General features: G+C 45.1%; 1 protein-coding gene across 19 annotated transcripts in view; it reads left to right on the top strand.

The window, feature by feature from the left end:
* Nucleotides 1-25,803, top strand: part of DLG2 (discs large MAGUK scaffold protein 2) — a 902,142-nt gene that overhangs the window by 250,109 nt on the left and 626,230 nt on the right. The window lies entirely within an intron of this gene.

The raw sequence follows: 25,803 nt of genomic DNA on the forward strand, positions 1-25,803 counted from the left end.
TGTTAGGCTAATCACATTTTTGTTGTTGTCTAAATTATGATTAATGATGCCACTTGTTTCATTTGTTCGAAAATGTGTATTCTGACTTGCAGGGTGGAGCAACTTGCATGATGGGGCTTCCCAGTAGAGGCATTGCTGCAGTATCCCCAAGTTTATATACACATCTTTGCAGGCAAGATTGCCTAGTATACACATTTTTGCTAAGCTAATGAGTTTTTATCTATTATTTCATTAATATACGCATTTATGTGCAAGTGGAAATCTGAAGAAAGTTGTTGAACTTTATTTAGTTGTGGAGCCTTTTTTTTAAGAGAAATCGCCAAAAATGACACTGCTGGCATGGGTTGCCATACATGCGGACGTTTCAGCAATTTCAGCCTGGACACTGTTTCCAACGGCCGATTGCCAGCTATGTCCCCACGTTAACCTACTACAGTGGTACCTCAGGTTACAGGCGCTTCAGGTTACAGACTCTGCTAACCCAGAAATAGTGCTTCAGGTGAAGAACTTTGCTTCAGGATGAGAACAGAAATTGTGCTTCGGCGGTGCGGCGGCAGCGGGAGGCCCCGTTAGCTAAAGTGGTGCTTCAGGTTAAGAACAGTTTCAGGTTAAGAACGGACCTCCAGAACGAATTCAATACTTAACCCGAGGAACCACTGTACATGCATCTTTGTATATATTATTTGCCTGGAATTACAGCAGAACCTCGGTTTTCTGAATGCCACCTCCCTCGGCCAATAAAGCGAGATGAGTGCTGCAATCCCAGAGTCAGTCACGACTGGACCTAATGGTCAGGGGTCCCTTTACCTTTACCTTACCACCGCCCCACAGCCCAGCCCAGATGTTACCTCCCAGAAAAGAAAGCAGCTGGCTAACAGAAGTTTCCTTTTGTCCAGTGATCACAACAAATGTGCCATCCAAAAATCAGTCGGTCGAGACCTGAAGGAAGTGGTGAAATAGATGAATCTTGTAGGAAGAAATCGGGAATTGTTTGATTCCCCGCCCCCCACTTTTGTTTGCCAATTGTTGGCATCTGCTCCTGAACACATGCAGAATGAATAAGGGCTATTTATGTTTTCTCAAAAGAGCAATCAAAACTCTATTATTAGAACAAAACCACAGTAGTTATGCTGCTAATGTGCCAAAGCGCTCCTTCCGTATGAGCCTTCAAAGCCCATTACTTCATGCTCAGCGCTGCAAGATGAACGGAGGAGAATGGCAAAGGCCTTTCACACATTGATTCATTTTTCTAAGATATTGTTATGCGCATCGCAGTCTCCCAGAGATGTACCTGTTGTTGTTGTTGTTTAGTCGTTTAGTCGTGTCCGACTCTTCGTGACCCCATGGACCAGAGCACGCCAGGCACTCCTGTCTTCCATTGCCTCCCACAGTTTGGTCAAAGTCATGCTGGTAGCTTCGAGAACACTGTCCAACCATCTCGTCCTCTGTCATCCCCTTCTCCTTGTGCCCTCCATCTTTCCCTACATCAGGGTCTTTTCCAGGGAGTCTTCTCTTCTTATGAGGTGGCCAAAGTATTGGAGCCTCAGCTTCACAATCTGTGCTTCCAGTGAGCACTCAGGGCTGATTTCCTTCAGAATTGATAGGTTTGATCTTCTTGCAGTCCATGGGACTCTCAAGAGTCTCTTCCAGCACCAAAATTCCAAAGCATCAATTCTTTGGCGTACCTAGGGTTTGGCAAAACCTGCCCCTGCTGGAGGTGCAGACCCAGGAGGCAGCGCAAAATTCACCTATCAGAGTGTGGAGTGTATGATGCTTATGTGTGCGGTCATGGAAAAATCAAATGCGGGAGATGGTTCCTGTCCTTCTTGCACCATGGCACAAAGGTGTACATTTTCCCCCTCTTCCTTCTCACTTTGCCCTCACCCTCCTTGCCAAGGGCACAATGGACCCTAGCAGTCTCCAAGCAGTGGAGTTCCAATGCATACCTTGAGGTTTGTTTCCCTCAGAAAGAAGGTCAATGCAGATGGTGGGGTCTTTACGATGTATGGTTTTATTTGCACCTTCAGTGGTACCTCGGGTTACAGACGCTTCAGGTTACAGACTCCGCTAACCCAGAAATAATACCTCGGGTTAAGAACTTTGCTTCAGGATGAGAACAGAAATCGCACGGCAACAGCAGGAGGCCCCATTAGCTAAAGTGGTACCTCAGGTTAAGAACAGTTTCAGGTTAAGAACGGACCTCCAGAACGAATTAAGTTCTTAACCCAAGGTACCACTGTATATGCAGGATGGGCATAAGACAAGAAGGCTTACAACATTAGCATTCCAGGCTAATGGAATTCCATTCCAACAGATCTTGCTGCCCCATTAGATAGCTACAGTATTTTTCGCCCTATAGGACACACTTTCCCCCTCCAAAAATGAAGGGGAAATGTGTGTGTGTCCTATGGGGCAAATGCAGGCTTTCGCTGAAGCCTGGAGAGCGAGAGGGGCCGGTGCGCACTGACCCCTCTCGCTCTCCAGGCTTCAGGAAGCTATCTGCAAGCCGTGGGAGAGCCTCCCACCTCTTGCAGAGAGCTGCCTGCACCCAGAAGCTTGGGGCGTGCTGAGCTCAGCACCCCCCAGGCTTTGGGCTTCGCACAGCTCTCTGCAAGCCATGGGAGAGCTGCGCGACTTTGCGCAGCTCTCCCACGGCTTGCGGATAGCAGCCTGTTCTGGGGGCTGAGGTCGGGGGAAGCTCGGGCTTCCCCCGCCCCAGCCCCGCGCCTGGGGGGGAAACAATTTTTTTCTTTATTTCCCCCCAAAAAACTAGGTGCGCCCTATTGGGTGAAAAATACGGTACTCCCCCTCCCCCTTCAAAAAACCCTCAAAGTTTGGATTCAGCGCAGAGAGGAAGTTAGGCTTCCTCTGTGTTTTCCCAGCTGCAGATGCTGTCCTACTTGCCAAACTTCCTGATGAGACTATGTAAGGAAGAGGCAAGCAAGCCACTCCCCAAAATTTCAATGAAATTTCTCCCTCTCCAAAGAAATCAGAAGACATTCCCCCTGGTTTCTGTAGGAGAAGCATATTTTCAGGACCTGGAGGAGGGATTCAGCCCAGTTTTAGCTCATCCTTAGTTTCAGTGGGCTCAAGCTCCTGAATCTTGCGTAACATCTGAATGGCGGCGATGTCCCTGTGGAGAGAGACCCATATGTCACAGTTCAGATAGGGCATGAGAAGATCTGGTGCATGAGCAGTTCAGACATGTGCAATTCCATGTATAATATATGTAATCGGAGAAAGTGGGGTGGAGGGGAATAGAGAATATGAACACACCTTTCCCTCGGCATGTGAAATAATGGTTCCTCCCCCCCAATGGTTATGTTTGAGGACAGGCAAATATGTCAATTCCAGGTTCTCTTAGTTTCTCCTTTTTTCAGCCTTAAGTTCAGTTCCTTACATTTCCACATCAATATGCAATTTTGTTTTATTTTTATTTTTTAAGTCCTCATGAAAAATCTTCAGCATCTTAGCATGTACTTCTCCTGATATATACAAATTGCTATGCAAAGCATTTTGCAAATAAATTTATCCTGATATAATGCTTCTTTGAATGTTATTTACACCAATATATAATTTTTTACGCACACTTAAAAAGGTAAAGGACCCCTGGCAGTTAAGTCCAGTCGCGAACGACTCTGGGGTTACGGTGCTCATCTCGCTTTACTGGCTGATGTTTGTCTGCAGAGTTTTTCTGGGTCATGTGGCCAGCATGACTAAGCCGCCTCTGGTGAAACCAGAGCAGCGCACGGAAATGCTGTTTACCTTCCCGCCGGAGTGGTACCTATTTATCTACTTGCACTTTGACGTGCTTTCGAACTGCTGGGTTGGCAGGAGCTGGGACCGAACAATGGGAGGTCATTCCGTCGTGGGGATTCAAACCGCTGACCTTCCAATTGGCAAGCCCTAGGCTCTGTGGTTTAGACCACAGCGCCACCCGCGTCCCACCTATTTTGTATACTTGTTCGGAGGGCTGCATTGAAAAACCCAGAGACTAGCAAATTCCAAAGGATGACTGTGTTTCGATTTGTGTATTGTTTCAGAAAGTGTGAATGAAGTAGGTTCACCTTCAAATGTGAACTGAACTGAATTTCTTCCCTGTTTCTAGTTATGTGCCATTTCCTTTTTAAAACAGTTTGCCCCTGTCGCTTGTTTACCTATCAACTGCTTCTTGGCACACTCCTCATGAATATCTCTGCTGCAGTATTGCTGCACCTACTTGATGGGCGTGTAATGAGACTGAGAACATAATTTTTACATTTAGTCGTATTTATATTATTTGCAGGCATATGGTGGGCTCAAGTTCGTATGGCTCTATTTTTACCAGAAGGTAGAATGAGAAATTTATCCAGGGAGGTGTTATTTCTTGAGAAATTATGTAGATTTAACTAGATTCCACTTTAGCTGGCTCCAGTGTTCAGATGTCCTGGACAACAAGGGGAGAAATCATTGTCAGAGCAGTGAACTAAGAGAATAATCTTTGGACTGGAATTTTGTACCGCCTTTCCTCTGAGTAAGCCCCAGTGAACTGGGTCGGACGCTTCTGAGTAGATATGCATAGGGTTTCATTGTGCTAGCCTGTTGAACTATCTTCTCCCCCTGCAGGCTAACTTTGACAAGTATCAATCACATACCATCATTATGACTGCAGAAGATTGGCAGGTGGGTTGGTTCAGCCCACCTGCCAAAGCTGGTCCATGGGTTTAGGGAAAATAGATATCTGGTCTGCTGGGTTGACAGGCTTCTCTAGTCCTGTAATGCGGTGCTGAAGTCTATGTTACAATCTCATGTCTGTATCTCACCCTTTCTTGAAGAAGAAGAAGAAGAAGAGGAATTTATTTATACCCCACTCATCTGGCTGGGTTTCCTCAGCCACTCTGGATGGCTCCCAACAGATTAAAAACAGAATAAAACATCAAACATTAAAAACGTCCCTAAACAGGACTGCCTTCAGATGTCTTCTAAAAATCAGATAGTTTATTTCCTTGACATCTGATGGGAGGGCATTCCACAGGGTGGGCGCCACCACCAAGAAGACCCTCTGCCTGGTTCCCTGTAACCTCACTTCCCACAGTGAGGGAACCGCCAGAAGGCCCTCGGAGCTGGACCAAGATTGACTACAAGATTTCTCCATTTTATCTTCACAATAACCCCCCAACCTTTCTCTGATGAAAATAGGGGTGTCCTATAGAAGAAGAAGAAGAAGAAGAAGAAGAAGAAGAAGAAGAAGAAGAAGAAGAAGAAGAACAACAACAACAACAACAACAACAACAACAACAACAACAACAACAACAACAACAACAACAACAACAACAACATTTATACCCCACCCATCTGACTGGGTTCCCTAGTCACTCTGGGAGGCTTCCAAAAACATAATAAATTGTTAATTTTTTTCTTCTTTAAAAAACTATCCTATAAACGACTGCCTTCACATGTCTTCTAAAGATTGTATAGTGACTTACCTCCTTGGCCCAGAGGTCACATAACTCCATACCCTCCAACATTTCTCTGATGAAAATAGGGACACCCTGCCATACATTTCAACATATCTCTTATGAAATTAGGGACATAGAAATCACAGAAATCATAGAATTGTAGACTTAGAAGGGACCCTGAGAATCATCTCGCCCAACCCCCTGCAGTGTAGGAATATGCCGCTGCCCCATACAGGGATTGAACCTGCAATCTTGACATCATCAGCACCACGCTCTAACCAGCTGAGCTATCCTAAGGAAAAGCGGGACATTACAGGATCAAATCAGAAACCGGGATGGCTTCTGTACTGTGCCTGGAAAACTGGGACACTTGGAGGATCTGTGAGATATGCAAGATCACCCTGTGAGGTTCAAAGTGGTTCAGCGATTAAAGCCCAGGCCTCTCTCATCTAAGGTGCAACTCTGGCAATAGGAACTAGGCCTCATTGAGCTGCAACTGAGAAAACACGCATAGGATTGCATTGATCATCTGACACTAAGAGAAGCCTCAGCACCCCATTCGTGCCTTTTCATGTAGAGACAGCTCTGTTATGCTCTTCCATGCCCACTTTTCAATTCATTAGAGAATTCTGTTAGAAGTGCTTTCACTTGGGATTGGAAAGATAAAAGGATCGTGCCTGAATGTTTGTCCTCCTTCCAAGCCTCACAATAAATCTGAATAGCTCCCTCCCCTCTGCATGCACCTTCAGTCAATATGATTTATTTATGTGGAAAGTGCAGACTTGCAGCTTTTCAAAACAGTCCCGTTTTGTTGGCTGCCCATAAATCGAGCCCAGTTCCTTTCTAGCCCACTTCATAATACTGCTTAAGCATTTGTAAGAGTTTCAGTAATTCAGATATATAAGTTCCTTAAGCCTTCCAATAACCATATGAGGGTAAGTATACCACTGCTGGAGATATGTTTCTGGAGCTCAGGTTCCTTAAAGCTAGCCATAGCAAATCAAGATTTGAACCTTGCTGACTGGTAGCTCAATCTCTTAGTGTGCATGCTTCATCAGGAATGGGGAATCTGTAGCCATCTCCCATCATCCCTGGCCCTTGACCATGCAGAGTGGGACTGCTGGGAGTTGGAGTGTAGCAACAACTGGACAGCTGTACACACCCCATTACATAAATGCATGCATGTTCATCATTTACAGGGATGCGGTGGCGCTGTGGGATAAACCACAGAGCCTAGGACTTGACGATCAGAAGGTCGGTGGTTTGAATCCCCGGGACGGGATGCGCTCCCGTTGCTCGGTCCCTGCTCCTGCCAACCTAGGAGTTCGAAAGCACGTCAAAGTGCAAATAGATAAATAGGTACCGCTCCGGCGGGAAGGTAAACAGCGTTTCCGTGCGCTGCTCTGGTTCGCCAGAAGCAGCTTAGTCATGCTGGCCACATGACCCGGAAGCTGTACGCTGGCTCCCTCGGCCAATAAAGCGAGATGAGCGCCGCAACCCCTTTACCTTTTCATTATTTAAGTTTTAAAATCTGTTTTGTTCATCACAATAGATTTGAAATTACTAATATATTTCATAAAATTTATACACCACCTGACTGTAAACCCCCCCCCCAAAAAAAAACACATCCTCTAAATTGGTTTACAAAAAGGTAAAACAATAAAATCCAGGAAAAAATGACAACCATACTCAAAACATATGAAAGTTAAGATCAGGCTTCCTCAACCTAGGCCCTCTAGATGTTTTGAGATTACAATTCCCATCATCCCTGACCACTGGTCCTGCTAGCTAGGGATCATGGGAGTTGTAGGCCCAAAAACATTTGGAGGGCCAAGGTTGAGGTTAACTTAGGTTCATTCATTTCAGTGGATCTACTCTCTGAGTAGGACACAGTCCAATACAACCCAGGGGCTACATTTTATATCTAAACTCTACCGCTGTAATTTGTTTTTAACTGTATTTAATGCTGTATTTTACATTGTCGTGACCCTCCTTGGGACCTTCTGGTGCATCTACTAATAATAATTGATATAATACTCTCCTTTTCCTCACTGTAACTTTTACACTGACCTGTGCAGGCAGTTCCAGAGTCTTTAAACATTTCAACTCAACAGAGACATACGAGGACCAAATAAATGAAATGAGAAATGAATGGATTTCCCCACCCCAGCCCCATTCAGAACTTGTTCAACTGAATGAATTCCCATTTGCTTTTATAGCTACAGCAAACAAAACGAGTGGGGCTTATCTTGATGACGTTTCATTCATTTAAAAAATAAATGTGCAGCCCTCCCCACTAGGTGGCATCTCTAAGCCCCATGCCTGCAATACGTAGATAATTAGTTTAAAACAGAAACCCTCGCAGGATCAGGCACAAACATAATGTATTTGAAGCACTTTGAACACTATCATTATCTCCATTATTATCCATAATAACTGATCTGCTTAATAGGGGAGGCAGGGCAGACACGGAATAAAACAATAGCACGGTTGTGAGTACTGCACCTTTCCTTGCATTGTCTAGATTAGGGGTCCGCTTATTGAATTGGCACTATTGTTACATCACCAGTGGATGTGACAAGTTCAATTGAATATTTACAAAAATCAAATTTAAGTTATGCCGTAGGGTTACAAAAAAGAAAAAGGGAAAAAAAGAGCCCAGCCTATTCTCTCAAACTTTGGATCACTATAAATACAATCATACCTCAGGTTACAGACACTTCAAGTTGCGTTTTTTCGGGTTACAGACCCGCCGAAACCCGGAAGTACCGGAACGGGTTACCTCCGTGTTTCGGCGGCCGTGCATGCGCAGAAGCGCTAAATCGCGCTTTGCGCATGTGCAGAAGCACCAAATCACAACCCGTGCGGTGCTGTGGGTTGCGAACACGCCTCCCACACGGATCACGTTTGCAACCCGAGCGTCCACTGTATACGGTAGAGAAACAGGCGTAGGAAAGGGGGTGCGGTGGGTGCGGGCTGCCCCGGGTGTCATGACTGAGGGGTGTGTGTGACAAAATGGCAGGCGGGTGGGCGGCACACCTCGCGTCCGGTAGCAGCGGTTCTTCTGATCCGGCGGCAGAGAAGAGCCCTCCTCAGTTGTGGTGAGGCGCAACCGGCCGCAGCAGTTCCGTTGCCGGGTCGTGTCTGACCCGGCTGCGGAGAGCAGGAGATTGAGAAACAGCTTACCTGCCCCTCTGCTACCCTGAACTGTGGTGCATGGGAGGGCACTCTCCACGCCCCTCAGGAGCGCACCCGCGCTGGGCACTGCGGGCATACGCTCTGTCGCTGGGTAGAGAGAAAAGGGACTATGACTCAGACTTGGAACTCTTTTCCTGCCCTCCGTAACCTTTTGTTGACACGTCCAGGACGTTCGGTGCCATTTCAGTTCCTCGTCTCGTTAGAGAACGGGCTCAAACCAGCCTAGATGGCTTTTCTCAGCGCCACATCTGCAATATGCAGATAATTAGCTACAACAGACCTTACAGGATTACACAAAAAGATAATGTTTGTGAAGCACTTTGAACACTAGATTCTGAGCATTATCATTATCCCTATTGTGCCAAATTCTTCCTAATAACTGGATCTGCTGAATTGGGGAGGCAAGGCACAAATGTATGACACACACACAAACAGAATAGTTTGGTTTCAGGTATCACAATCTACTGTCCCTTCACCTTTAGGCGAAGGCACACGTTGGTTGAGTTCGCATCACTACTTCATTGTTGCTGACTGTGACACTTCCAATCTTTCTTGATTCTCTTGAGTATTTACAAAAATCAAATGTTTTAAGTTATGCAGGGGTGTTAAACAAAACCATCGTCACATAAGATTCGGCTCCCAGCACCATAAAATTGTTGAGTCAATGGTAAAAAGAAAATGAAATATGAATCAGGCTTGGAACTTAATCTCTTCACAGATGAATAAATCTTTTTAATGTGCCTATTAGAAATTTGATTTCCCTTTAATGATTTTTTATTTATTTAAAAAATGGATTATTGTGGTTTTCTCTTGCAGAAGGAAAATTAAAACGCTTAAAATAACGCTTGAGTTTCGTGTGCACAGATTTTTCAGGACACTGACTTGATGAAAACAAAGTTTTTTAAAAAAATGAATTTTAAATAAAGTTGGTGATTTGGGGGAGTGGCTCCATTCAAAGAGGCCAAAGCTATTTGCCATGCAGAGTGAAAGAAATGGATGATCTGATAAGTTGCAACATTTTGGCAGAGCTTTGCCTTCACTCTCAACTGGCTTTTTGAGAGAGGGTATTCATTTGCATGGATTATCATTATTCAGATACGAGTTGGAAATCTGAACTGATATAGACCAGACCTAAGGTTTCCTCTTCATTGAAAACTCACCTAGGTGATTATACATCACGCCATCTGCAAAAGTTTCAGGGCAGACCAGCTGCTTTGTTTCCAGTTGGTGCCGAAATCCTGAAATGGTCTGTGGTTTTGGTCCCACTTTTGTTGTGCTATGTGGCCAACTCTCAAGAGACTGTGATCTGCTTTCAGAATTAAAAACTGGCAGTGATCTACCCTTGTTTTTTGGGTGTTCAGCTCTAGGATCTGTCCTTCCAGTGGGCACCCAGGGCTGATTTCCTTAACAATGGATAGGTTTGTTCTTCTTGCAGTCCATGGGACTCTCAAGAGTCTCCTCCAGCACAAAGCTTTTTTTTGGGGGGGGACTTCCGTTTTGGGGGGTGGGCTAAAGGCAAGGGACAAAGGGGTAAAGTCACTCACAAAAATAGCGCTATGGGTGAAAACAGCAGCACAGAGAAAGCTCCGTCTTCCAGAGATCAAACAACAATGGAGGGCAGGGCAGGAGTCAGTTGTAGTGACACTAAGGAAAGGGAGCCAGAGATCGACCGTGATCTACCAAAACCTTGTGGGGATCTACCAGTAGCAATAGACCTGTTGGACATCCCTGCTATAGCATGTAAGTGCAATAATGCTGTAACCCTGGGGAAGTATCTCAGAACAACTAATAAAACAGAACGATATGTGGATGGCCCATTAGGAAATCAATTGTAAATGCAATGCTGCAGAATGCACGTGAAAAACCAAAACCATAGCACCTGTCTGAAGGGATCCTTAGTTTATTGCCACTTCCCCCAACCTGGTATCCTCCAGATATTTGGGACTGCAATTCACATCAGTCTGTGGGGTCTGACCTGAAGACATGATGAAAGGAACAGGCAGGTCTTGAAAAGGATGAGACTTGTTTGGCCCTATTTAAACATGTGATGTTTCCTCCCGTTCAGTAGTAAATCCAGAGAGGTGTCCCTTGTAAGTGACCTGAAATGAACACTTGCAAATAATAGTGAGAAAAGATGAAGGTGTGAGGATTTCCTCAGCAGTAGCATCACAGAGGAGACATGTATATTATACATGTTCTCACAGGCAACAACTTACAGAGAGAGGATGGGTAGCTTTAAGACAAAACCGACATCAGAATAAAGGTGTTGAGTGGGAGATCTCAATGAGTGTTTCCATGGTGATGTTGAGGAGGGATGCTGTGGAGTCACCTTGCCTCCAAAAGGAATATCACTTCCCGAAAAATCCTACGAAGCCCAGCAAAAATCACTTGTATCATCCTTTCCCTGCTAATATTAAGAGAAAACACATATTGCTTTCCCCCACTGGCTTGGCTAGGCTGCTTCAGATCCCTCTCACCTCCTGGGTTGGTAGCTACTAAAATCAGGCCCTTCTCAGTGGTGGCACCTCACTCACTCATGAACACCCTCCTTAAATAGGCGTGCCTGGAAGCTACATTGGAGGTCTTCTAGAAACCAGGTGAAGCCCTTCTTGTTTTCCTTGGCCTTTTTATCACAACCTATCCAGTGCTTCAGTTTTTTGCGCCAAGCTGCCTTTTGTGCTAGCTCAGTCGATAGTGCTCGAGACTCTTAATCTCAGGGTTGTGGGTTTGAGCTCCACATTGGGCAGAAGATTCCTGCATTGCAGGGGGCTGGACTAAAATACCCTCATGGTCCCTTCCAACTCTATGATTCTACAGGCCAATCCTAATCATGCCTTCTGAGAAGTCCTATTGAATTACATGAGGCTTACTCCCAGGAAGGGACGCGGGTGGCGCTGTGGGTTAAACCACAGAGCCTAGGACTTGCTGATCAGAAGGTCGGCGGTTCGAATCCCTGCGACGGGGTGAGCTCCTGTTGCTCGGTCCCTGCTCCTGCCAACCTAGGAGTTTGAAAGCACGTCAAAGTGCAAATAGATAAATAGGTACCACTCCAGTGGGAAAGTAAACAGTGCTTCTGTGCGCTGCTCTGGTTCACCAGAAGCAGCTTAGTCATGCTGGCCATGTGACCCGGAAGCTGTACGCCGGCTCCCTCGGCCAATAAAGCGAGATGAGCAACGCAACCCCAGAGTCGGTCACGACTGGACCTAATGGTCAGGGGTCCCTTTACCTTTACCTTACTCCCAGGAAAGCGGTATGAAGGAAGGGCAAATTATGCATAAAGCTTGGGGAGAAAAGCTTATGAGCAGGGCTGGTCCAAGACATTTTGCCGCCTGAGGCCAAACAGGAAATGGCACCTTCCTCCTGCTCCCGAGTTGCAAGCAGGTGGCCCAGGGAAGCCCCAGCATGCTGAGGGTGATGAGGGAAGAAAAAAGAGGCCAGAGAGGAGCAGGTAGCAGAAATGATGGAGGGTCCATCCTCTTCAAGTAGTGACTGGGATGGTGGCAGCAGCAGCGGCTCCTATCAGCAGCCGAAGCTGCAGCACCAAAGGTGGTAAAGTTGTGCATAAGCTTCATTGGACTGGTAATGTTGTGCGGATGCCTGATGATCGTCTTCCAAAGCAACTACTCTATTCTGAACATAAAAATGGAAAGCGTAACGCTGGTGGTCAACAAAAGAGGTTTAAAGACTGTCACAAGGCAAATCTAAAAAAATGTAATAAACACCAACAACTGGGAAAGACTCTATGATTCCAACTCTATGATTCTACAGGCCAATCCTAACCATGCCTTCTGAGAAGTACTATTGGGGTGCTCCAGCTGGAGAACAGCCTTTACCAAAGGTGTCATGGGCTTTGAAGACACTCAAACTCAGGACGCAAGGGAGAAACATGCTAGGAGGAAGGCACGCTTGGCAAATCCACACCGTGATCAACTCCCACCCGGGAACCAATGTCCCCACTTTGGAAGGACATGTGGATCCAGAATTGGCCTCCACAGTCACTTACGGACTCATTCTTAAAACCGTGTTTATGGAAGACAATCTTACTTGGCTATGAGTTATCGCCAAAGAAGAAGGAAGAAGAAGAAAGGTGTGCAAGGGCGCCCCCTCCCTTTGATCTGCTGCCTCTCCCAGCTGCCTTAGGCCTGCTGCCTGAGGCAGAACAGTGGCCCGAGGTGGGTGGATGGACTTTGAGACTCCTTGGGAAACCTCTGGGAGAGGAGGAGCCTTAGAAGGGGTGGAAGGCAGGGACCTTAAAGTCCTAGCAACTGCTCCATAGGGGCAAGACCTGCGTGGAAGTCTTGCTGAGTGGTATGTTGCTTCCTTGAATCTTGCCCCGAAAAGCTTTTCTCAGGGCCGCGATCTCACGTGACACCCCAAAAAGTTTGCTTTGGGGTATGTGAGAGCGTGGCCCTGTAAAAAGTGCATCTTTGGGGCCCTGTGATCTTGCGTGGGTCACGTGATTTGCTCAGGAGTGCAAAACGGGAAGACGTGCGTCCCCATTTTGGGACTCAACTTGTTGGATTGTATGTGCTGCTTCCTTAGAACACCAATTTTTTCAAGGCTTACACTGGTGTAAGTTACATTGGGCTTAGCCCTAGCTTAGCTGGAGTGGGGGTCAATGCATCTCTGGGGTTCAGGTTAGCTACAACTTAGTTTAAGCCTGCATGATTTCAGCTAGCTAATAGCGCAGTCGTAACCATGCTTACTCAGAACCAAGCCCTGTTGAATTCATTGGAGCTTGCTCCTAGGCAAGTGGGGTTAGGATTGCAGCCCTTGCCGGATCCAGCCTTAAAGAAATTGCTAAATATTGTTTTTAATATTAGGTACCTTTTGCCGTGATGTTTTAATATTTTATTGGGGAGATCCCACTGGGACTAGCTTCTGTTGTGCCAAGAGTTCTGAACTAAGACACAGACACTTTTATTTAATAAAAGCTTTCATTCGTTTAAAGCCTGCTGAGATACTACTGACACATTGTTCCTGCGAATTTACTGTCAGCAACTGACAAAAAGATGTCCTGCAAGGTCAAAAATGTGTAGGGGAAAATGGGTCAAGAGCTATAGTATGGCTGGCTTCTCCTGGGACTCATTTGGAAAATGGTTCAGGGGTGTGGGTGTGGACCTATGGGACATAAAAGGCCGTGTAGAGAAGACGCTCAAATTCCCCAGGTGGTTCCCCCCATTTTTTGGTAGCAAATTTTGACTCTTGTTCTCACATCTAAAAGAAAACAAAGAGAGCAAATGCTAGAGAGGCAACGAAAGGGTGCCATGAAATATTTTTCAACACTGAACAAGGGAGTGTTAATTTATTATCACTGTGGGCAACAGAGCTTGATGTTGAGAGGCACACAGAGCCAGACCCCGGCCATTGATGGAGGAGCGAGGGAAAAAAGCAGGAAGGGAGCAATTAAAGGAAGCATTCAAGACATTATCATTCCCACAGTTTAATGTCTTAGGAAGGAGGCATAACTTTGCACTGAGGACAAATGCTGCTATGCCAGGCAACATGGGGCTGAAGGCGTCATGGCCTTCTTGACAAAGGACAGTCTTTTTTGTCAGATGACAGTCCTCAATTTCAAGTCACCCTTTGTTTCAGGGGTTGGGAACCTCTGGACTCTGGGCAAATCCTGGCCTGCAGGATTGTTGAATTTGGCCTCTGAGGCCTTTCCCTCCAAAATTGCAGTCACCGGCATACCGTCCAACATTTCTCTGATGAAAATAGGTACATCTGCCACTCTGGGCGGCTCCCAACATATATAAAAACATAATACAGTGGTGCCTCGCAAGACGAAATTAATCCGTTCCGTGAGGCTCTTCGTATAGCGGTTTTTTCGTCTTGCGAAGCAAGCCCATTGACAGCTTAGCGGATTAGCGCTATTAGCGGTTTAGCGGCTTTTAGCGATCAGCTGTTAAGCGGCTTATCAGCGGATCAGCTGATAAGCGGCTTAGCGGCTTAGGAAAAGGGGGGGAAAAGGGAAAAAAACCCCACAGGAACTCGCAAGACATTTTCGTCTTGCGAAGCAAGCCCATAAAGAAATTCGTTTTGCGAAGCGCCTCCAAAATGGAAAACCCTTTCGTCTAGCGGGTTTTCCGTCTTGCGAGGCGTTCGTCTTGCGGGGCACCACTGTAAAACATTAAACATTAAAAAAACCCACTTCCCAGATGTCTTCTAAAGGTTGTGTAAACAAAATAAAAAAATTCCTTCCAGTAGCACCTTAGAGACTAACTAAATTTGTTATTGGTATGAGCTTTCGTGTGCATGCACAGTTCTTCAGATACACTGAAACAGAAGTCACCAGACCCTTATATATAGTGAGAGGGTGGGGAGGGGTATTACTCAGAAGGGTGGTAGGAATGGGTGATTGGCTGATAGGTGTTGTAAACCTGTTGACGACTGGTCTCTCCTGGTCTGAATAGAGGCATTGGATTCTTATCTCATTATACATGATATAGCTATTTTTAGCCATCTCACCCCTTGCTTTTTCCAGTAAGACCAATTGCAGTCGTTAACAGTTGTCAACTGGAAGGATTTTTTTTTATTTTGTTTCGACTACGGCTGACCAACACGGCTACCTACCTTTAACTAGAACTATGAAGGGTTGTGTAGTTACTTATCTCCTTGGCTTGGTGTGTGTGGGCGTGTCGCATAACTCCAAAGCCTCCAACATTTCTCCAATGAAAATAGGGATGTCCTAAGGAAAAGTGGGACATTCCAGGATCAAATCAGAAACCGGCTCCTGTAAATCCAGGACTGTCTCTGGAAAATAGGGACACTTGGCTGCCTGTCAATCAGATGATATCACCCTGATGGACAGGTGACATCATCTGATGGAGGAGTGCGTGTTCATTTCCACATTGGCTGTGCCTGATATGCCTATCAAGAACAAGGACTATGGGAAGTGACTTCCTGGTGAGTCCTGCTGTCTTGACTGGAGATGCTATTATTCTTCTATCTGGTGGGCACCTGCATTTCTGTAGAGTTTCTGGTTGACAGAGGAAGCTTGTCTCTGGAGCGCAAGGTCTTTTAGAAGTAAAAAACCTGCACCAGCTGACCTTTCGCTTAGCAATCATTTTACCTTGTTACCATTACTGCAACCTAGCTGTGAGTCACTCAGTGAACTTTCTGGGTCATCATGACCTCTTTGGCCAAGCACGAAGAAATCAGCTTCAGGACTGTATATAAGGTCAAGGCAAGAGAGTCATATACAGTGGCACCTTGAGTTAAGAACTTAATTCGTTCAGGAGGTCTGTTCTTAACCTGAAACTGTTCTTAACCTGAAGCACCACTTTAGCTAATGGGGCCTCCCGCTGCCACTGCACAATTTCTATTCTCATCCTGAAGCAAAGTTCTTAACCTGAGGTACTATTTCTGGGTTAGCAGAGTCTGTAACCTGAAGCGTCTGTAACCTGAAGTGTCTGTAACCTGAGGTACCACTGTACCACAATCCTTCACTTCAGCCAAACCCATCTTTGGTCCCTTCCTGGAAACACAAAATGGGGGCTTAAGGTGAGAGCCTTTTAGCACTCGCTTCCTAGCTGGTGTGTCGTTGCCACTCATTGGCAACACAGCTGCCAGGATGTTAGTGTTGCACAGAATAGTCTGCAGAAAAAGTGCACCCAGAGCTGCCAAGTCAGAAGCTTTTGAGAGAAGGTTGTGCTAGCCACTGGCCCTGCAATTTGATTCATTTCCCATTCTGCTTCTTCCCTTGCTTCACTTCAGATAAGACCTTTACTTCTTCGTCGCCTCTCTGCAGCTTCCTCGCCTGCCTGTTCTTCAGAGTCTCTCACCTGCCATCCTCCTCCAAGATAAAAAGGGTTTTGGAATTACGTAACAAAGCAAAAACACACACAAAACCTTCTGATGTTTGGAGTTCTGAGTCTATATTTAAACACAAGTTTATTCCGCTTGTTTCATGAGGGTGTGTGTGTGTGTAACATGATTCAAGCATCTTTTTCAAAAAGGCCACCTTCCAGCACAGAATTAGTACTGCTTCAGCCCATTTAAGTGTGCCTAACTCTTATGCTAGATGATAGCACTGACTGCTAATTGGGTAAAGGTAAAGGGACCCCTGACCATTAGGTCCAGTCGTGACTGACTCTGGGGTTGCAGTGCTCATCTCGCTTTATTGGCCGCGGGAGCCGGTGTACAGCTTCCGGGTCATGTGGCCAGCATGACTAAGCCGCTTCTGGCGAACCAGAGCAGTGCGCGGAAATGCCGTTGACCTTTCTGCCGGAGTGGTACCTATTTATCTACTTTCATTTGACGTGCTTTTGAACTGCTAGGTTGGCAGGAGCAGGGACCGAACAATGGGAGCTCACCCCATCGCAGGGATTTGAATTGGAGTCATGTCCAATTGCAGTCCTACTACACTTGTTTGCTGAGACGTGCTGCAGCCAAGTCACTCGTGGTTTTCACACATGGGGAAGTGTGCCCCCCTACCCACCCTCCCATGGGAATTATTTCAGGGCGGGTTTGCATGATTGATGAATGACCACATCACCACTTCCATCCTCTGTATGTGGACAGTAATACTTCATACAGGTGCCATGCATGCACAGGTGTGAAATGAAACGGGGAAGATTCAATGGCAAGTGCTCCAGATAATAGGATTGGATTCAGACTGGGGCTGGCTCTAGATACATCAAAGAAGTATTTCAGTTAAACGCGTTGCAAACTTTGTATGATAAATCGGGTTAGCAAAAACAGAACTCCACAGCGCAATCTGGTGTCTCAGTGTTAGAATGCACAAACAACGCATATAAAGTGATTTTTTTTTCTTTGCCAATGTAGCTGAGACCTGGGTTAACTCAGAGGCAGAGACACACCAACTAGGAAGCTAGCCCAGGTTTTTCAAACTGGTACCCTCCATACATTCTCAACTACGGATCCCATCAGCTCTAGTCAGCCAGTTGTAGTCCAAAACATCTGGAGGTCATCAGCTTGGCAAAACTGGCACTAACCTATTTCAAAGATTTTAGTGGGACAGGTCAACTCGAGATCTTGTTGGTGTTTACAGTCATTTTTCTCCCATTGCCTTTTTAAGGAAGAGAGGTGTTGTTTTTTTAAAGAAAAGCAACAATTAAAAAAATAATCACATTTTCACATTGTTAGGTTTTGTTGATGTAAAGAACTTCACCTTTCTGGTTGTTGTAGAAATGCCTTGCTATTTTTCATGCCCCCATCTTCAGTTTGAGTGGATCAGTGAGGCTTTGATATATATATATATATATATATATAGAGAGAGAGAGAGAGAGACAGAGAGACACACAGAGAGAGAATTATTTTCGGAACATAAAGGTTGAATGCAGAAAGCTGCCTTGTACTGATCATTGGGCCATGTGGCTCAGCATTGTCTACTCTGCCCGGCATGGAGAGGCCAAGGACTGAACCTGGGACCCCTTGGCTGCAAAACGTTTCTCTGCCAACTGAGGATGTCCTTCTAGATTCTTGTCTCTGCATTCCGTGGGCCAGTTCACACAACATGGGTCCTTTCAACTGGTGCGCTGATCGTGGCCAATGAAAGTGGCTAGTTTCATGACCTATGGCTTCCATGTGGGAACAGTTTATCCAGCTGCTGTTGCTTGAAGTACCATGGAGGCTGAACAAGGCACCAGGAAGATCACACCAGCTGTGGTAGCCATGTAGACACAGCACACCCACATTTCCACATTGAGAGCCAGTGTGGTGTAGTGGATAAGTGCGGGGGACTCGTAATCTGGTGAACTGGGTTTGCTTCCCCGCTCCTCCACATGTAGCTGCTGGGTGACCTTGGGCTAGTCACATTTCTCTGAAGTCTCTCAGCCTCAGTCACCTCACATAGTGTTTGTTGTGGGGGAGGAATGGAAAGGAGATTGTTAGCCGCTTTGAGACTCCTTAAGGGGAGTGAAAGGCAAGATATCAAATCCAAACTCCTCCTCCTCCTCCTCCTCTTCTTCTTCCTCTCTCACAGTGCTGTTCATCCATGAAGCCCAAGGTGTCTGGTTGACTGCTGTGGGTTATTAGCATACTGTACGAGAAAGGTCATAGGTCCAGCGAGGGTCTTCTTGTTCAAGAAGTGCCAGTGTTTGTCTGAGCAACATCATCTTCAGAGTGGGCAAACATTTGACCACCCCCTTATGCCGGTGCAGGCCAGTCCATGCTACACTTGAAATCGTATTACAGTGAATTAGGAATCCACTTTAGGCTAACTAGAAATAAAGTAGAATAAAGCCAGAGTCAGCTCAGCCTTAGGAACAGGACTGAATCTTTCATTTATATCTTGCACAATGGTTATGAATATTTGATGGTGCGTCTAAGTTTGGAGGCTTCATTTATTTGTACATTTTTAGCTGCACTCATTCATGTAACACCTACTGCAGTTGTAGCAAAGTGCTTTGCTCTCCCTGGACTTATTCCTAGAATCATTGTGTATATTAGGTCTCTGTTGCATTAAAGCAAACAAACCCAAACCCATATATTTTCTCCTCTTGGGCAACCCAGGGACAGCTTTCTTTCTTTTTTTTAAATAATATTTATTAAGAGTTTTTAATTACAATGCAAATAAATAAAACACAATAATATATATCATAACACATTTTCTTGTCATCTTTGGACTTCCTCGCATCTCCCGTTCCTGCGTTCCTAGTTATAAAAATTTACTCCAGCAATTTATCACCTTGTTTACATTCTTACTAACTAATTTTCCAATATTACATCACACATTTTAAATAAATTTGTTTGATATCCTAAAAAATTTGGTTTAGCCTGGTCATTGTCTAATTGAATTTAACTTATCTTCATAATTCACCTCATCTGTTTTAATGGTGCCAAGTTATTTATAATCTAGCATCCTGCTTAACATTCATACAATTTACAATATTTTTGCAGATAAATCTTAAATTTCTTCCAGTCTTCTTCTACCGTCTCCTCTCCCAGGTCTCGGATTCTGCCAGTCATCTCGGCCAGTTCCATATAGTCTATCAGTTTCATCTGCCATTCTTCCAGTGTGGGTAAATCTTGGGTTTTCCAGTGCTTAGCGACGAGTATCCTTGCTGCTGTTGTTGCGTACATAAAGAATGTTCGGTCCTTCTTTAACACCTTCTGGCCGACAATGCCCAGAAGGAAGGCCTCTGGACAGCTTTCTTGCCACAAAAGTTCATCTCACACCAGAGAGTACCTTTTTGCAATAGATACACACGAGTGGTGATCAGGATGTCAGAAACTGCCCATCGAAAACCCCAGTGTAGTTTCCTTCTTTGGGAAGGGGCGTCTGACTCTCATATTTACCCAGGACTCAAATCATAGTATTTTGCTTTCCTTCCTGCTTACCCCAGATCCCCAATAGCACACCAGTTACACTTTCAAGCATTGGGTGAATGTGGTGTATTTATTATTCAGTGCCAGTGTGGGAAATTTAAAATGGCAATTCAAGACTGGCCACAGCTGCTGCAAGATAAACCTATGGCCAGAGGGGTTCACTGACATGGGTATTTGTGAAGGACACTTTGTTAAGAGCCTACTCAGGACTGGAATAATCCTGGCATTTTTCTGTGAATGGCAATAGTGGTCTTCAACAACCCTCCCCCTTGTTTAAGTATTTCTTTTTACCCTCCTCTTAAGCTGAAAAGGCTCACAAAACAGTTTTTACACAAGGTATACGACAAACAAGAAGGTTTCTGGCTGCAGGCTTGCAACAAAAAAGGCATGGCATGAAAGGAAATTGGGGAGTGGAAGGAAGAGGAAAACAAGCAAACTCAGGTACCAGTTCTTAGACATGACAACGTTGTTACAATGAGCAACTTGAATGGAAACAGCTCATGGAGAGGATGAGCTTGATGGAGATGGTGTCCTGCTTCCCATCTCTTTTTGCTGCAGCCTGGTGGAATGGCAGCACCTCAATCATGTGTTTTGAGTCTCAGGCGAACGGATCCTTAATCACTTTCCCAGTAGAAGTGCCTCCAGGGTTTCTGTTATGAACTTCAGTTGCTTGCTCCTGCTTGGTGAAATGGTTAATCAATGGAGGAATCGACTGCTCTGTAGGCAGGAAGGAACTGAAAGAGTCTTGCAATCTTGGCTTATACGAGGGTGAATCAGCAGCTGGAGCCAATGTTTTTTTTTTGCTTTTTGTTTAACAAAGCTCCTTGTGAATCAGGGTCCTCTTTTCTCTTCGTCTTGAGATTGCAATGTTTGAACATGAAGCGCTTGGCTTGGCAGCTGTAAAGCTGGCTCCTTCCCTCCCTTGCAATGTTGCGCTGCAGGTGAAATTTGACAATAGCCTCTGGTTTAGTTGCTCGCTTTACATGCTTCCTAGCTGCAAGGGATGCAGGGAGGCTTCATCAGTCTCCAGGCAAATTCAGTTGCTCTTAAAAAGAAAGAGGCCTGTGTCCAAAGGCGGGTGTGAGATGCTGCAGAAGGAAAGGAAAGCCTAGCGATCAAGCAATTCCAGACCAGGCTCTGTGCTGCTTTTCCTGTGTTTCTCTCTCACCTGCATGACTTGTCAGAACCACTTTCTGTGAAAGGAGGCTGTTTGGATACAGGCACCAGCAATTCACAACACCCTGCCACCTTTCCAAGGTTTCAAAACAGCAGTGCCCCAGAAGATATGTGTTTGGCTGGCTCCTCTTTCCCATCACCATCCCCCGTAACATTCAGTCACACTTTGTGCATTGGTTTCCCCCAAAGCACAGCAAATTGTGTTCCAGGGAACTCTATGTTTCTCTCTCGCTTGCACCAACTGGTAAGGTGAAAGTGGGTGCCTTTTCAAACCAAGTACCATATTTTTTGCTCTATAAGGCTCACTTTTTCCCTCCTAAAAAGTAAGGGGAAATATGTGTGCATCTTATGGAGTGAATGCAGGCTGCGCAGCTATCCCAGAAGCCAGAACAGCAAGAGGGATTGCTGCTTTCACGGCGTAGCGATCCCTCTTGCTGTTCTGGCTTCTGAGATTCAGAATATATTTTTTCTTGTTTTCCTCCTCCAAAAACAGACCTCCAGACTTGTGGTCTGGTGCGCCTCATAGAGCGAAAAATACAGAAAATACAGTATTTTTTTTGCTGCATTCATTTGCCCTGCAATAAACTGTTCCACGCAAGCCCTTGAAGTTGGTGTGCTTATAAAGTCAGCGGAACAGTTTGTTTCCCCTTTTCTTTTTATAGAGGGGGAATTTAATATAGCAGTTAATCTCACAATTGATCTGGCTGTTGTGCAGAATATTTGCAGCTCAGTGCTCCTTCAGTGACATGTGTAGCTCAGGGCCATAGTTCACTGGTGAGCAAGGGATGTAGCTCAGTGGCAGACCATCTGCCCTGTGTCCAGAAGGTCCCTGGTTCATTCTCAGGCATCTCCAGGTAGGTTTGGGAATGTCTGTTGTCCGGAACCCTGGAGGGGCTATACCAGGCAGCGTAGACAATACTGAACTAGATGTGCCGGTGGTCTCACTCGTTCCCTGTCAGCTTCCTGTGTTGTCAGTTGCTTAGGGCTTTGCTTTGGAAGGGAAAGCAGGCTTCAAATAAACACTGACATGAAAGGAAACATTTGCTATCTAGATGAGTAGCCATGAGAAGATTCGAGGGAAGCTGCGAGGTGCTGTTTCGTGCTGATGCACAGGGATTTACTGACACATTAGCCAGAGTCAACATATGCATTTCACAAACATAATGCGTTTTAAAGCACATTTTACCCAAGTACATGCATTTCTGGACACATTATTTGGCTAGGGAACAGCATTTCAAAATTTGGAGACGGGCGCATTTCATAGGATGACTGTATTTTGGTCCGTGCTTTGTTTCAGAAAACATGAATTTGGGAAGTTTGTCTTGAAATGTGAACTGGATCAATCTTCTCCTTCATCTCTAGCATCCACTAACTTAACTCACAAATGCCCTACTTATCCTCTAGCCACATACGTAACTTTAAGACATCTCCACCTGACACGGTTTTTTATTTCTTTCAACTTTTGTGTCATTGTAGCACTGCAGTCTCACTTGTCATGGAACAAAATTGTTGTGATTGTTTAACTTATTATTTGTTACGTATTCTGGAAAATTAATAAAAGCATTTTTTTTAAAAAAAAAGCACACATACCTGATAGTTTCCAAAATGCAAAACAGGAACAATAAACAAATTATTGACCTGGGACAGACACCCAAAGAGTTACTGGTAAATAGGGGAAGGTGGACCATGGATTAGACATGAACTAGAGGAAATATTCTGTCTCTGTTTGCATGCTTCCTGGGGCCTTGTTTTGCTATGACAGGCATATTGTTTCTGGTGGAGGAGGGAGGGTAGGGAGAGCAAAGTAGGTTTTAAAAAAATATATATGCCATGTTCATTAGCTGTCATTAATGTCAATCACAGCTGTGACAGGCATTCTTGTGTTCTAATTCCATTGCCTTAACTTTCGGTGAGATGCTGTTTGGTATTCATTACCTCAGGTTAATTATGGAGCCAGTGAAAAGTTTTGATATGACTGACTTCCTCAAGGCTATCCCTTTTTTATTGTTATTTGCTTCCTCCCTGCTTTTTGTATACATGCTTATCCAGCTGACCGCAGGTTTTTCCGCAACTTCAGACTTACCTGCATACAGATTTCTTCCCCTCCCAGCCTTTCCCCTTCTTCCTCCCCTATCTCGCCATCTGTTTAGTAGCTTCCTCTCAAGGTTAATCTATTTCATGTTACAGACTGAATACCAAGAGGTTACTCAGCAAATGCATTGTCTGAAGAAAGAATTTGCCGTCCTTTTGCTAGCCTCTGGAGCTAGACTGAAGAGTAGAATAACGGAATGGGAAGGTACCCCAGGGGTAACCCAACCCAACCCTCTGCAAAGCAGGAATCACAGCTCACAAATAATAATAATAATAATAATAATAATAATAATAATAATAATAATAATAATAATAATTTTTTATTTATACCCCGCCCTCCCAAGCCAAGGCCGGGCTCAGAATGGCTTACAAGCAATAATAAAAACAAGATGAATGATTACAAACTTAAAAACAAAAATAAAACACAACAATTAAAATAATGGAACATTAAAATATTAAAATGTAGCCTCATCGCAGGAGGAGAAGGAAAAGAAGGGGGAAAAAGAGAGAGAGAGAGAGAGGGGGGAGGGAGGGAATCAAACTGGCTCCAAGCCAAAGGCCAGGCGGAACAACTCTGTCTTACAGGCCCTGCGGAAAGAAATCAGATCCTGCAGGGCCCTGGTCTCATGAGGCAGAGCGTTCCACCAGGCCGGAGCCAGAGTTGAAAAAGCCCTGTGCCAATAACATTATCGCCCTGTGCCAATGCAAATGTAAAAGAGTGTATTCACCCATCTCGTTGACCGGAGGAAATGGTTCAAAGGTGACCTTTGCTTATTTACAAAGGTCCCTTAACATGCACCACAGACCATCTTATAACCTTCCGATGAGGCATATGGCTTCACGCTGAATGAGAGAGGCATGGAATAACCCCCAAAGTTGGTCCACTGAAATTCAATAAGCCACAGTGATGGTTGTTTCTGTTAGTATTTCATGCATCCGATGCTGCAGATGTGACTGGTGTAATTCACATGCCTGTCTGGGAGGACTATGGGAACGGAAGACAGCCTTATCTCTCTTCCGTTGTCTGTACTGTTGGAAAGTTCTTTTGCTTTGACTTCGTTCTGTTTTCTCTCAGAGCTGATGAGAGAGGACGCCATGATGCTTTTTCTGTACAGAGTGAGTAAATAAATACGTAGATTAGCTTTATGGTGTCTCACGCTTCTCACTGTGTAATGCTAGAAGTTTAGTGTGCATATATCATTTAATGTATGTCGCTGAGCGCACCGAACCATGACTTCACACAAATATATGAGTGCATCAGCTCTTGTGGGGGGGGGGGGAGAGATTGCAGCTATTTTGCTCCTCACCTCATCCTTTAATAATAATAATAATAATAATAATAATAATAATAATAATTTATTTATATCCCGCCCTCCCCAGCCGAAGCTGGGCTCAAAGCGGCTAACAACAATGAAAGTAACACAATTTACATAAAATCACAATCAAGTAATTGAAATGCATTCTAAAATCAACTCATTCTAAAATCAATTCAAAATCAAATTAATGGCAACCATTGGGCTAGAGTTCTGTGAGGATTACCAAAGGAAGGGGTCAGGCTGTGCCTTGGCCAAAGGCCTGGTGGAACAGCTCTGTCTTGCAGGCCCTGCGGAAAGATGTCAAGTCCCGTAGGGCCCTGGTCTCTGGTGACAGAGCGTTCCACCAAATCGGAGCCACAGCCGATAAAGCCCTGGCTCTGGTTAAGGCCAGCCTAAGCTCCCTGTGGCCCGGGACCTCCAAGATCGTTTTGTTTGAAGACCGTAAGGTCCTCCGTGGGACATACCAGGAGAGGCGGTCCCGTAGATATGAGGGTCCTAGGCCGTATAGGGCTTTAAAGGTTAAAACCAGCACCTTGAACCTGATCCTGTACTCCACCGGGAGCCAGTGCAGCTGGTATAGCACCAGGTGAATGTGATCCCGCGGCGAGGACCCTGTAAGGAGTCTCACCGCAGCATTCTGCCATTGCAGCTAAGTCAAGATTTGGCTTGATGTGCCATGCAAACATAGACTCCTAGTTAAGGTCTCTCCTCCTTAGCCACAAGCTGTAGTCCTAGTTTGTTTTTGTCTGTAATTTGTGTTTGAGGAGGACGGAGTTTAACCACGATCCCAGGTTTGGATGATGCATTAAGCCAAACTTTGCTTTAGCTGCTGCACTAGGCTAAAAGGACTAGGGATGAGCAACACAGACATGAGCTCCTCTCTGGAAGTTGGCACATTTGCACGGTCCTGATAAGCCATAGTTTGACTTAGAGTCAGGCCAGACTTTCTTCATTCACTGAATGCAGGTTAGGACCTTGGCTTCTTTGGACATGAAAAATGATAATAGGATTGATTCTTAGGAACATTTTGCAGGCTTGCCCGAGACACACTGTGGATACCAGAATGCACAAAGCACACCAGATGTTCCCTTATGCTGCTGCTTTATGAAATGCTGATGGGGCCTCATGAATTTTCAGTCAGGGCTCTTTTTGAATGGTGGCAATTACTTTTCAACAGATTGATTTTTCGTTGTGTTGCTGCAAAACTATGCTGAATTCCCTCCGTTTTTATTTTTTTAGTTCTGGCTTTTTAGATGGGTTTGTCAATTGCGGTAATAGAATGAGGAAGT

Source organism: Podarcis gaigeae (genome assembly GCF_964106915.1).
Source record: "Podarcis gaigeae genome assembly, chromosome: 4".
In the NCBI taxonomy this organism is placed as follows: domain Eukaryota; kingdom Metazoa; phylum Chordata; class Lepidosauria; order Squamata; family Lacertidae; genus Podarcis; species Podarcis gaigeae.